Source organism: Pleurodeles waltl, chromosome 11 (assembly GCF_031143425.1).
Source record: "Pleurodeles waltl isolate 20211129_DDA chromosome 11, aPleWal1.hap1.20221129, whole genome shotgun sequence".
NCBI classification, from domain to species: Eukaryota; Metazoa; Chordata; class Amphibia; order Caudata; family Salamandridae; genus Pleurodeles; species Pleurodeles waltl.
The window spans coordinates 264,779,018-264,793,922 of NC_090450.1; the positions used below are offsets into that span (position 1 = coordinate 264,779,018).

General features: G+C 41.3%; 1 protein-coding gene across 3 annotated transcripts in view; it reads right to left on the reverse strand.

The window, feature by feature from the left end:
* The window catches only part of LOC138265631 (ephrin type-A receptor 3-like), a 451,343-nt gene that overhangs the window by 285,307 nt on the left and 151,131 nt on the right, over positions 1-14,905 (reverse strand). The window lies entirely within an intron of this gene.

A 14,905-nucleotide genomic window follows, 5' to 3' on the forward strand; every position in this document is an offset into this window, starting at 1 on the left:
GAAAATCATAGCCCACTATCTCCACTACTGTTAGTCTCAGATCCAGTTCAGTACATGACTCAAAAGTGGTAGGTCTCACTTTATCCCATGGTCTTTCTCAATCCAGTGGTCATATTTCATGATGCTCAATATTCTTCGATAAAGTCAGCTCAGGTAGGGAATCAGCACTCTCCTTTGGTGTCTGAGGAGCCAGCTAACGAGTGTGGTCTTTCTCAAACCACCTTCGGAAACAATGTAGTCATCTTTTCTTCCTACTTGAATTTGATTGGATTCTGAAGACTGTAGAGATCCCTGGAGCCTAGTTCTAGTAGCCTTTGGGTAAGGCTCTTCATATTCAGGCATAAATGACTGCTTATATTCAGTCACCATTCATGGTTGTTATGCATAATTATTAGAGCACTTTTTGTTTCTCTCCGAACATGTGCCTGCTCATGGTACTCTGGCTGCACTCCTTTTGAATATTATCAACTCTTTGCACCCACAGTAGATGCTCCCATATAGCTTTGCTCAACAAATAAAACAACAGGAGTGATCTCCCAGGCTCTGGCATCAGACATTGTGTAGCAAGCCAACATTACTAATCTGAGAAGTGGTGCTCTGGAATATATTGAGTATATAATACCAAGTTGGCACAATATTGTAACCAAAACATTGCAAACCAAAATATCAAGGAGTTAAATGCATATAGGTAAGTATAGATGTACCATTCTTAACACCACATCTATGTACTTTGAAGATAAACATACATACTGATAAGGTACATTTATGTCGAGTTAGGTATAGAAAATAAATCCGTACTTATCTGTCATACAGACAGGGCATTTTTTTTCCACGAATACTGTACTGGCATTGTACGAAGCAATGTAACGATTAGGGGCTAGAGCCATATTAGAGACTCTCTGGCACCTTGCACATTCCACAGAACACGTATGCCCCCCTCTGAGTGAGGCTCACAGTCTAGTGTGGATGTTGCAATTTCCCCTGAGGTGAATCATTGTAGCAGTTTTATTTCCTGGCACAAATGTTATTACACAGACTGCACCTAAGATAATACACCCTCAACTACAGCAGACACTCAGAATTACCACACTAAAATGCACAACACCCACTCAGGAAACACTCACATGCAATGCACTTACACAGCCCTCATCGAACTCTTGCATCTGAAACAGTGTGCTAGGGGTGTACTAGATTCACAGAGTGAATGCAAACGTTGCTCGTGAGGGATAGTCCCTCTGGTATAATGTGCTCTCTATATAGGACAAAAGACGACAATATTTAGAAATTATGTATTTACTTCACACACAAAAACACACTCTCTTTCACTCTCTCTCTTCCTCCCGCACTGGGGAGTTCAGTGCGACACCATGGCAACCATTTAAGTTTCCATTCACAGTCATATTTATGGTGCTGCGCCCTCAAGCCTTCTGCAGCTCCCTTGCGGGTTATTGGGATGTGGCGGCACTCAGACAGGCACAAACAAGCAGAGTCCAATGGGACAGTGGATTCCAGGCACCTCTAAGGAACCCTTTGAGTCTTTCTATTCTTGGAATAATATTCCATTGCACTATGCCCGCAGGAGGCCCGAAATAAGCACTATTGGGTTTGATGTTGTGGCCATCCACAAAACCATGCACAGCATGGCTTCTGTACTGCTTTTGTGTTTCCTCTGATTAAAGACTTGAGGAGCAGATTTATTAACTCATGCAAAGCCACCTCGATTTGTTTGATAAATCTGGAGTAATGCAAGGCAGTGCAAATCGCTGCATTTGCCTCTCAGGATTGTTTTTGGGCAGGAAGGTGCCCATTCCTGCCCAAAAACAATCCTGCTTACAACGCAGAAACCCTTGCACCATGGTGCAAGGGTGTCTGCATTGGCGTTAAGCAGCACATTGTGCACCAGCACTGGGAAAAGGCAGAAAACGCTGTACAGTGTAAGGTAGGCAGCATCCCTGCCCTTTCCCTATCATGCAGTGCAGCAAGGTGACTCGCTGAGCTGCGTGATTTCTTAATAATTATGCCCCTGAATTCAGACCACATCACAAGCCCTTGTGAATATAGTAGTTTTACATAACTCAGGCATCAAACGTTAAAACTGTAGGTTTTTATTTGCCAGTGGGAGCCCAGCTGCATCTGCACAATGAACAGTAGTGCAATATTACTTCCATGGATGTGTGAGCTAGCAAAATGTAATGCACGTATTTGCCGGACTTTCCCGGCTTTTAATCATAGACGAAACACCATTAATAATTTCACAGATAAATAAGCCAGATTCTCACAAAACTGTTTAAAATATCCTAAATAATTAATTAGTGTGGCTTTAGAAAGGTCGTTTCTCTCATGCTGCCCTTCCTTTTTAGAAACCTCTCAGGGAGACAGTGCTCATATAAAACTCACTCCCCTTAAATTCCTTCATTAAAAAAAAACACTCCACCTAAGTTTTCCCACCTCCATTTAGCGTCAGCCCACACAACCAGGTTGAAAGGCCAGATCGAGTCATCTTGACCTGCCCGGGGTTGGCTCTTCACTCCTGCCCACTGCTTCAGTGGAAGGAGGGAATGCTCGACTTAATGGCAAGGAAATTGACAGTGCACTGCAGAATATGGCTCTTTAGACAGGGAAGGAGATGTGATCTGTGATCAGCCTGCCTCAAGGGGCTCTAGCCAGTGGCCAGCAGTTCATGGTCAGGTTCCCGCTCCAGTGTGTTGGCACAGCAAGGTTTGCTGAGGAAAATGCACTCTTCTCACTCCCTGCTCACAGAGTTCATCCCTCGTCGTACCAGAAGAAAGGAGGCCTGATGCTCCACTGCACAACTAATCTGTGATTGTGAGGTGTGTGTAATTGATGTCCAGGTATCAATTTTTTACAATGACACCCAGGTGTGACAGCTAACAAACTGATGGGCCTGATCGTTCTTTTTCCTTGTACTCAACTCTGATTGGTCCAGGGGTCCTTAAATTGTTCAACTATTTTAGCCTATGCCAATTCCTTTATCTAATCACGAGCTTTCCCATGATAATATCACCGCAGAATAAAAAAAACTACAGCTTCCTGTACAGTGACTGCCAAATTGAAGGAATCATCTCCAAAGAGGTAGAACTAAATTTCACTCAAATGTAACAGGACGTCTAGCAGCTGTATGATTCACTCTGATGATACATCTCCAGGTTGAATGATTAGGTTTTCAAACTATTATTATTACTAAACGTAACTTGTGTTGAGAGAGAGATGAGGGGATACCTATCCCACATTTTATGTTGTTGCGCAGCTAGATTGGCTCTACACAAATATTGCTATATACATACATACATGTATGCATTCATACATACATATATACATATATACTTACTTACATACATACATACTTGCCCAAAAGCAGATCTTCAGTCCAATAATTTTCTGAGTAGTTCAGTTTCAAGAGGATTTCACAATTGTAGGTAGTTTGGTTTTGTTCAGAGTGAGGTTTCCAGAGCACTCGAAAGCATTGGTCCTTGTACTCGCAATGATAGGCTGCTGTCTTTTTGATGATTGAAGTGGAATTGAGGGATCAGGTGAACAGATACTGACCGAATGTTTTTCGCGCAAGGAGGAGCACACTTCTGTATGAGTTGTAAAATGACCTAGGCTTACCTGTTACTTACATTTTTAATCATAAACAATGATAATAGCTCTCATTTTAATAATTGTAATTGTTATGCAAAATGCATTGCAAAAATTTAAGTTTACAACTGAAATGTATCTTTTCATTAAGTTAATAGACATAATTCTATTTTTTGTTTTATAGGACTTATTAAACAATAGGAAATGTATCAGCAATAAATGAGCGCACATTCTAAGCATATCACAGAATCAAGAGTTATTATTTCAGGGGCTCGTGAGTATTTGCACACTGTAAATGGCACAAAACTATATTATTATATATTCTAATATATATATATATATATATATATATATATATATATATATATATATATATATATATATATATAAATATATATATATATATACATATATATATATATATATATAAGAAAACAAACTGGTCCTGCTTCTGGCGTGTTCTTTCATGCTGGTGCAGGTGTGAGGAATGGACCATTTCCTCTCATAAATCCAAGAGCAAACACCGCACTCCAGGAGGAAGTTATTTCTTTTTATTGCAGCCAAAATTAAATCACCATCCTTCACCACCGCCGCGTTTCGACCTACTGGTCTTGATCACAGTAAATTAGTCCTATCTCCATGTCCCCAATTTATAGTGTCTCTCCTATGACCCCTATTAGTGCATTATGGGACATGTAGTCTATTAAAAATAAATCAATTGTTGCACATTAAAAACCAAGCTCCCCACCACCACAAAACCTGCCCAACGCTACACAGATTGTCTAAATTAATATGTGCAGAGAATATCACTATTACACAACAATCATTATGTCCATTTCTATTCTGTTGGGACTATTAACCTTACTTAATGCAATTACCTCTGTGATTCCTATATATACCTGATAATAGATTGGTACAATTATCTATTATTGTTTTCATACTTTCTCAGATACATCCTAAATTTACCTCATTTTCTCCTTGATATTTATCTATAAATGTCCTCTATTTACACATCCACAGGTAATCTTACCTAATAATTTTTTAGCAAGAGCGTTATATATCCTCAACCTACAGATGATAATGCAGTTCTTCATCCCATTCAGACCCCTCGGGCTTTTAGTTTTGAGCTGTATTATGAACCGTGACTCCAAACGTCTCAGTTGTAACTCTCTATCTCCTCCCCTTTCATTGCTATCGACACTCGCAATACCAAAAAATCTCATGTCTGTCCATTTAGCTCCATCATGAATCATAAGGTGTTTTGCAATAGCATAGGTTGTATCCTTATTTTGCATGGCTCTAATGTGTTCCAAAATGTGTTTTTTTAAAGGACAAATTGTACTGCCCACATAACGCAGACCACATGTGCATTAAATCACATATACCATGTAATTGGAATGACATGTAATCTTTTTGTTGATAATCATCTTGTTACCACCAGAGTCCTCAAATTCCTTCACGTTTATCCCAGTGCAGCATGCTTTGCACTTCTTACAGCAAACAAAACCAATTGTTTGGCTCGAGAGCCAGTGAATAAAAAGAAATAACTTCCTCCTGGAGTGTGGTGGTGAAGTTGTTTGCAACTGTTTGTTCTTGGGGATATATATATATATATATATATATATATATATATATATATATATATATATATATAAAAATAGCAAAAGGGTTTGATCCTTTCTATCTCAGTGTAGGTCAGCCAGTCAGGAAAACTGATCAAAAGTCTGCTCTCAACCGGCAGCAGCATTTTCAAAGCTTTCTGCTAGCTGGCAGCAGACTTTGTGTTTGCTTCTGTTTGTTTGATTTTTTGAGGCAGGATCAAACACCAGTTTCCCTGCCCGCCCCAGTGCAATCAGGAAACTGCTGTGTCCCAGGGGTGTGGTCCCTGGGACATCAAACATGAACTGGCCAAGGTGGATGGAGTCCTGAGGCTATTAATGGCTGAGGGAGGAGGACCACGGTGACCCCCTTCCTTTTAATTAGTTTAGTGGCCCCAGTGGATAAGGTCCCTGGGGCCGATATGGCTTGTGGAAGGGGGCTGTGCACCCCCACCCCCTTAAGACATAATTCAGGCCAGGGGATGGGATCCCTGGGTTGAAATCGGCCTGACGAGGGGGCCACGCTTGATCCCCTCCTCATAAAAATTAAAAGTGGCCTTCCCCTTCACGTGGGCCCAGGCCCACCTCTGGTGGGGGCTTAGCAAAGAAACACAGGAGACTATGCTTCTTTTTTTTTTTTTTAATTGCTTCAGATTCACTTCCAAACTCACTTTGAGACCTGTCGGCTCCACAGATCCTCTACAACGTGAAATAAACATTTTTCTTTTTTTTAAATTCTTTTGCTGTGGATTCACAGCCAATCTCACTTTGAGATCCGCACAGCCTCTGCTGTGTGAAATACACAATTATTTTTAACACAAAAACACTCTTTCTCAACCAAGATCTAGCTTTCTGTCTACTATGTGTAAATCTGTTCAGCGGTTTGGGTTGTAGTGGTGTCTAAAGTTCCTATGGAAAAATGAAAGGAGAAAACTTGTTTTGGGACCCCCCTTTGTCTCAGCTCCCGCTTGAAGAATCACCCCAAAATTTTCCATGTGCAAGTTAATCAAAGTGTGAAAATTAGTCAAACAGGGCCAAGATCTTAGCAACCCAAAAAATAAATTTCCTATGGAAACACGAGCCTAACTATGACTACCCAGTGGTGGCCACTATATATATATATATATATATATATATATATATATTTATTTATTTTTTTTCACTGGAAAAAACAAATGTTACGGGGATGTTGTTGTTAAGAAATAAAATTGAAAAACTTTATAAATTCACTGAAAAAATTAGAGGGTACAAGGACATTATAGTTAGGTTCTGAATTTACTCATACAAAACCAGAGAAATTCAACAGTTATAGTTAGAGTTCTTTCAAGTAAGTATAACTCATGCCCTAAGGTAACAATAATTCTATTTGACAGCTCTCCCTCACTGCGAGAAGTGTGTTTGCTGTGACTTGGCAGCAGCTGTCAAAGCTGCCGCTAATCCACAGCGAACAGCTTTGTCCCGGGGGTGGGCACCCAGGCACATAGCAGGAGCCGGCCATGGGGACCCTGTTTCTATTTTTTAATATTTGCCCTGGGGAGGTGGTGGTCCTCAAGGGCTGCGGGGGTCCAAAACGGACCCTGTTTCTATTTTGGGAGGTGGTGGACCCTGGGATTTTGGAGGGCCACGTGGCCCCCCACCCACAATTTGAGAACTGCCCCAGGGAGGTGGCGGTCCCCAGGCCTGCGGGGTGGCACAGACCCCTCATACAATTTGAGAAATAACCCAGGGAGGTGGCCTTCCCTGGGACTGCGGCGGAGTGGTGCACAAACCGAACACACACAAATTCAGCAATGCCATGGGGAGATGGCGTCCCCTGGGGCTGCGGGCGGGGCAGGTGGCCCTCTGCATTATATAGATTAAAAGCCCTGGGAAGGTGGTGCTTCCTGAGCTTTTGGGGGGCCAGACGGCCCACTCTTGTTACAATTGTTTGAAGCCCCGGGGAGGCAGTGGTCCCTGGGTCTGTGGGAGGCATGTCCTCCCTCATACAATTTGAGAAATACCCCAGGGTGGTGGCGGAGCCCGGGGCTGCGGAGGGCCATTCAGCCCCCGTGCACACAAATTCAGTAGTGCACTGTGGAGGCCCTTTTCCTTTTTTTCACATTTTTTAGTGTGACTCAGCTGAAGCCTGGTCCCAGGATGGCTGCCAACACTTCCTGGTTTGATATGTTGGCAGCCAATCAGAGTTGTGGATTTCCCTGCACAAGCTTGTATTTTTTCGCGAAGTCGTCGCGGCCAGAGAATATACAAATTTATTTTCCCTTTAATATCTCTAAAGCTACTGAACAGATTTACATCTCATAAACAAAAGCATAATCTGGGTCCCGAAATCTAGCTTTCTGTCAAATTTGGTGTAATTATGTCCAGTGGTTTGGGCTGCAGTCGTGTCTAAAGGTCCTATAAGAATTAACATGGGAAACACAACTTTTGTACCCCCCATCCTCTTTTCTCAGCCCCTGCATGAGAGATCACCCCCAAAACTTTCTGTGTGCAATGAGAATCACCGGCACACTTTTTTGGGAAAATTTAGTGAAGATTCGTTAAAAGGTGCCAAATATATAGGCAAGTCAAAAAACACATTTTCTATGTTAACATAGTGCTAACTATAACTACCTAGTGGCGATCACCACTAGGTAGTACACACACAGACACACACACACATACATATATGTATATATAATATACATATATATATATGGTATATAGTGCCTCTGTGTAGTTATACATGAGTCAGAGTTTCCATATGAAGGGCAATTTTTGTTCTTTGCTAATAACTTTGGTGCTGTCTGAAGAATCTAAACAGACATTTTCAAAAAAGATTCATTCTTTCATTTAATTCCTGGAAAGTTTTGGGATGATCCACCAACGACATGTCAGGAGTGAGTCCAGAAGGACCACCCCTGTGGCCAAAATAAACAAAAAAACAACCTTGGATAGCCGCAGACCTTTGGTACTCCCACTGGAGCCAGTTGGCCCATGTACCATCCTGCAGGAGTACCACAGCACATGTGGAATAAAATCTAAAAAAAATAGATACCAGGGGGGTGTGGGTCTTTGGGACATTGCCTGCCTGCAAGTAGCTAGCTGGTCATGGGGGAGTTGGGTACAGATCCTAGCCAATACCCAGCCATGCACAGCTTAAGGCCATGCAGGATGTGGCAAGAAGTTGGGCGCTGGCCCTGCGGCTAACCGCCTACGGGACACAGCAAAAGGCATATGAAAATAACATATGGTAATAGGATCTTAATTTACATTAAAAAAATCTACATTGTCTGAAAAAATTAAGGAAAAGTGGAGTTATAAGTAAGGAAAGTAGTACAATTTCGACTCTAATAAAAAACGTAGGATTTCAGATGAAAATAAACAAAGAATAAAGTGGAGTTATAAATATGTCTTCAAATAATAAAAAATAGAATTTTAAAACCAAAAAACTCTGATAATCCCCATTTATACGTAACTGATCTAAGTATAACTTGCACTGCTATGATGCACTACTCACACATTATATCACTGTTGATGTCTGACAGCTTTTTAGTTCAAATTACACTTTCATGCCATTTCAGTTTCTTTGGTTTTATAACTTTGCTTTTTATTACAAATAACTCCACTCCATCCTTTGTTTTTTAGTGAATAAATGTATGTATTATATACATATATTTATATCTACACATATATATATATATATATATATATATACGTACACGCATGATAGATAGATAGATAGATAGATAGATAGATAGATAGATAGATAGATAGATAGATAGATAGATATCTGATCAAATAATGATGCAAATATATTAAATCTTTAAGACATAAATTAAACTCTTACAAATTATACAAAGGATAAAAGAGATTTAAAGCTGCATTGTGGTCCAAGTAGGCTAAGACTGGATTACCAATTTGTAATTATCTAAGCATCTCTAACATCTGCTTTAAATGACAACACAGATGTTCTAGCATAAATTCTCACTTCAGTATTGCAGTTTACTTTGTCAAGTACAGGCTTGTGATAATTGAACAAAAGCCGAAATTTTATTGAAGGAAGTATCTGGTTTGGAATTCTCTTTTTTAGTTTTGAGTTGTTAAGTGTAAATTATTAGGAGGTGGAAACCACACAGGAACATGCCATATATGACATATCCTTTCCCCTGAGGTATACTAGCGTAACAGGAGCTGGTTTAGACAGTTGCCGCCTAACAACGTGCTCAGAACATGAGAGGACAATGACCTTGAATAATTCTTTAAACCAGATCCAATTATTGGTTAATGGAAAAGAAATGAGAAAGATAAGCTGGCTAAATATTACAGCAAGCATCAATACACCTCAATGTTTTTCATCAATAATTTAGGGAGGTGTACTTTATTGCATAGTTTTTAAGCAGGCTTTGAAAAAAGTGATGCTGGAACAAACACGTCCCCAAAATGATTTATGCAAAATGTTATCATTATACAAATGGTAGGCTGGCAGTCAACTTTGTATCTAGTTGAATGATTTTACATTCCATCTGAAACCATCCGAAATAGTTTGTCAAGGCTATTACACTTATAGGCATCGTTAAATTGCAAATTCAAGTCATGGATTTGCAACTCCAGATTTTTGAAGTTTTGTTAGAAACATATGATATAAAAAACGTGCGATAAACTAATGTGTTGGGTTGTGGAGGAAAGTGTCTCACATGTACAGAAAGCATATAAATATAGGGGCCTTTTTACAAGTCCTGTGCGCTGCATCACTTTTTGTGACGCACTGGCAGCGGATATTGCTGGCTCTTATCTTCAATGGCACGCACAGCCATGACCTTGTAGATATGGTGTAAGGCAATGCACATCGCTGCGTTGCCTAGCACTGCATCAGGGAGGCGCACCATGGGTATTAGGGCACAGGCTTTGACGCATTCCTAGGTTTACAAAAATCTATAAACCTGGGAATGTGTCAAAACTGTATGCTTACCCAAGGCAGGTGAAACGAGGAGAAATATCTTTATTTCTACCCATTGTTCCTCTTTCTATCTGTGCTGGATTGTTTTTCTGCAGGGAGGCGTCCCTTTCTGCACAAGAACAATTCTGCTGACAATGCAGACACACTTGCACCATGGTGCAAGGGTGCCTGCATTGACGTTAGGCAGCAAATTGTGCACCAGCCCAGGGAGAAAGGTCAGGAATGCACAGTATCTTGTAAATACAGTTCATTTCTGCCCTTTCCCTGTGGCGCAGGGCAGCACAGCAAGGTTACTTACTTTTCTGCCCTGCTCCACAAGGCTTATAAATATGTTTCTTGAGCATGTAAGTCTGTATGCAGACAAATAGGCCTGAATGGTCAGACCTCACCATTGTAACTGGTCTGGTTGAATTAAGGGAAAGTATTTTCCATTTAATAGAAGCACATGTGGCTGAGGCCACTGTGACGGTCCAACTAAGGACTGCCAAAATACTAATATTTGAAAATACACAAAAGTGTATTGCAGCTACATTTATAAAGCACTTCACACCAATGGAAATGCGCCTAAGTGCAGTTTAGGGTGGGTAGTACAAGCCTCCATGGCACTACTTGAATGGAAGAGTGTGGGTTTGCTGTGCTGCCTGTGTGGCAAGTGGGTCGGGGTTGTGTGTGATTACTAGAGTTATGCTCTTTGCATGTTTGTGTAGCTGCACTTTGGTGGGTAAGGAAGCAAATAGTGACCGGCATGATGCTTAAGATCACTTGTTTGCCATATTATCAAATGGTTGGTTGCCATTCAACAGAATTGACTAGCAAACATTCTGGCACACACCAGCGTCTTCAACGTAAATATTGTAGATTTTCTACAGGTGTTTTATGATTCTGATGAACTGAAAGGGCTAACTATACATTGTCCAAATCTACTGCTAAACCAACAAAGTGGTATTCCACACTTGAACAGCTTTAAGCCCAACACCTCTACGACAGTGAAACACTGGCCCCTTACCGTGTTTTTGAACAAGAGACCTTTAGCAAGAAGCCTCAAAGGTTTCCTCACAACTAGATGCGTGCTTATAACCCCAGCTGTTAACTCTGGCCCTGCAAACAATAGTCTATGACATTCAATTTGTTGATCAATGTCTCTTTAAATTCTCCATCAGGCTGAATGTGCAACTACTTTTGGTAAATTATGGTATGCATCTTTTGCTAAGCCCCGTCTGCTCTTCCATGCTAGTACATGAGACAAAGAAAAGCCCTTAAGAACCCTGCTGTCCACAATCCATAACTCTTGAAGCATAACAATATTGCATCTACTTATCCACTGTAGCCGATTAGTTTCAATCAATTTGCTAATCAGTCCTGGCATAAAGAGGCAAGGACAGTGAGCCTGCAAGGTCTCACAACAAGGAGGAGGGAGCTGCAGACAGCCGTGGTTTGTATTTTAGCTAAAGCGAGCATGGTGGAAGATTCACAATAGAAATGTTAAGTGCTAAATTGCTACTACTTCTTTGGGGTGCGGGCCTTCACCAGAAGGAGTACTAATGTTATTGGCGCTCCTACTTAATTGTGCTTACAATAACACCAATTACTTGCTCAATGGGCTCGAAAAGTGAGTTCAGTGGTAAGGGAAAAATGAGCCTTAACTGGAAATCATCGAGGTCAGTAATTTGAAAAAATTAGTGATCCTCCATTGCACAGCATGTCTCGATTCTTCGGGGTGAGACGCCATTTATGTGTTTTGGGCCAATGACACGAAGAGTGCAAGTGATGGGTTTTTGGTCCTTCCCCTTCTGTGGACGCTCATTTTATTCCTGCCTATGACCCTTCCGAGAAGCTTACACTTTGTTGTTTTGCCTACTGAGTCTCCCTATGGAAGTTGCTGGACCATCCTTAACTGTCACTGGTTGTACTCAAACTTTGTTTGAGATTTGCATCTTTAAACATTGTTAACCGAAATGGAATAAAACTTAGCACAGTGGTCTGTAATAAATTGTGTTGAGTGTTCACTCTCCTTGCATTACTCCAGACAGTTTGTTACATCTTTACCTCTATGGATGGTAGCTCATTATCCGTGATTGTCTCACGCCATTGATCCCTCCCCAGTCTCCTTGACATGGGCCGTGAATTCTTTGTGAAATAATTAGAGTGCTATTGGCTAAGTTTAATATATCACTACAGGCCAGAAAGGAAAGATGTGCAACTTTTGGGCTTTCCTTTATCAGCACACTGAAATATGTTAGCTCTGTCAATCAGTCTCAATAGCACCTATTGCCACAAATCTCATCAATTGCTCCTTAGCTAATGAGGACATTCCATAGTCAGCTACGCATACCATCATTACCCCTATCCTTAAGAAACTCTCAACGGATCCCAATCTCCTTAATAATTATGGACTCATTTCACGCCTTCTTTGTGTGGCCAAAGCACTTGAAACAGTAGTCTCCAGTCAAATATCATATTACATGGTGCCCAAAAGTCCCTGCAGTGACTTCCAATCAGGATTCAGATTGAAAAGAAGCACCAAATCCACTCTCTTAATCATTAGAGAAAAACTCCTATCTGCCCGAGGTCTCCCCGTGTACTGATACAACTAGCCTTTCAGCTGTATTCAACACCACTGATGCCAGTCTGTATTTATAAACATACTGGCATCATCAGGCATAGGAGAAACGCTCCTTGCGTGCTTTTCCTCTTTCTCCAAAACCAAACGCATCGTCAAACAAGCATGTGCAATGCAATGGGTCTCGCATTTACGTGTATTAGAGCTCTTGGCATTGTAAATTTCTAACTGGACTTTTCTTGCCACATAAATTGAAAATGAAAAGTAAAACAGTTGACATAAGCGATCCAATTCAAAGCACCATGACCACATGAGTATGACCACAAAGGAGACACATAAAAGGAAAAAGAAGTTCACTCACTCAAACATATCAGTAATCTCGCAATTATCCATGTAAAAGGGTCAGTCTGCAAGGTGGTAACAAAACCTCACCAAGACGGGACAAATGTAAACCATTTACCATTGACTACGAAGGATTTTTGAAAGGCAAACCAACGAACAAGTGAAAGTGATGGGCGTGAGGTGGACATGTTCAAAGCGCTTGCACACTCAACCTAACTAGGCCTGGTTCTGCCTAACACAGCCAACATCCTCTGCATTGTTCCCCAAGGTTCACATCTGTCTCCTATCCTATTCAATATTTACATAGCTTCCTTGCCCGCCATCCTAGATTCCTACAATTTTGGGTAATATATATGAGGGGATGGCATGCAACTCTTCCTGAAGGAAGAGGAGAATCAGAGCAATTCCTTCATTTTTCTCTAAATTAGTTTAATTATATTCGATTTACAATACAAAGGAGGAACTACAATGCTCCACACATTCAGAGAAAAAAAACATCATGGCAAGGAGATGGCAAAGAGAGTGCAAAATATTGCATTAAAAGTAAATAGTACATACATCATATGATTCCCTGAGACATTGCGGTGATGGAGCAATAATTATAATACAAACAGCAAACCGTAACATATCGGGAATCTGTTAGGAAGGACAGCAAGGTAACTCAGATGGTATGTCGGTGTAGCTTGCATTAGAAGGGGTGGGAGGGCCGCAGGAAAAGGGGGAAAATGAGTGAAGGATATTTGTATATGGGGTGATATTAAGGGTCCTGTGCTACTATAAATGCACTGCGGCTAATTATGACGATGCAAAGAAGTTATTTATGTGTTCACATGACTGCAAACATTACACACAGCAATAGTGATGAGGAGCAGCATCTGGCCAGATCTCACCACTCCGTAATGCAGAGAGTGTCTGGGGTCAGAGTAATACATGCAGAAGTGCCAGTAGGTGCCAGTCAAATATGGGACAACCCCTGAGTGAATGCTAAGGTGGGATAGTTTCATTGTGCTGAGCTTAAAAGCCTCAAGGAGGACATCCCAGCTCATTGACAGTGGGTATTTGTGGATTTCACAAACTTTTCCACAATAGAGTAGTGAGCTCTCATCCCCCTATGTAATGATTCCCTGCCACCAGGCATCAATGTTAGGAGTGGTAGATGACTTCCAAAGCCGTATCACACAGCAAATCACGAGTATGAACATGAAGCTTAGGAAGTGAGAGTGGGCCCTGTGGATCCTGGGGCATGAGAAGAGGCCCAAGGGACATGCATCCCACCTATGGAGTCTGGTCCGCACAGAAATGGCTTGAAGCTGAATAATAACTTCTGCCCAAAAGTTGCTAAGGTTTGGGTAAGACCAGATCACGTGTTGTACTCCCACTCCAATGTGGTGGCAAATGGGGCAGGAGGAGTCGGTCCTTCGAAAAAGGGAGTTTATTTTCTTCGTGGTTCAAATAGGCCCTATGCAACATGTAAAATTGTATTAGCTTTAGATGGGCATTCCTGATCAGCGTAGGTGTGTGGGTGAGGACCCATTTCGATTCTGCATCATGGAGCACTCTCCCTAGCTCCATCTCTCATATGACACTCAAGGCAGCAAGAGGTGCCAGGGTGTAGGATACTAACAAAGAGGCAATCCATCTAATAAGATGAAAGCCATTGCCAATGGAGTATAGCGTCTAAAGCATGTGATGCGTTGGTGATTTGTTAATGCTAATATGCCAGTAGCATTGCAGTACATACAACAGTGCTTTATATGCCATGAAGTGTCCCAGTGGAAGCCTAAAATGTTCCACAAGTGAGTCAAAAAGGAGCACCATGTCATCCTTAAAAAGATCTCCTAGAACCTCGACCCCCAACACATGCCACTG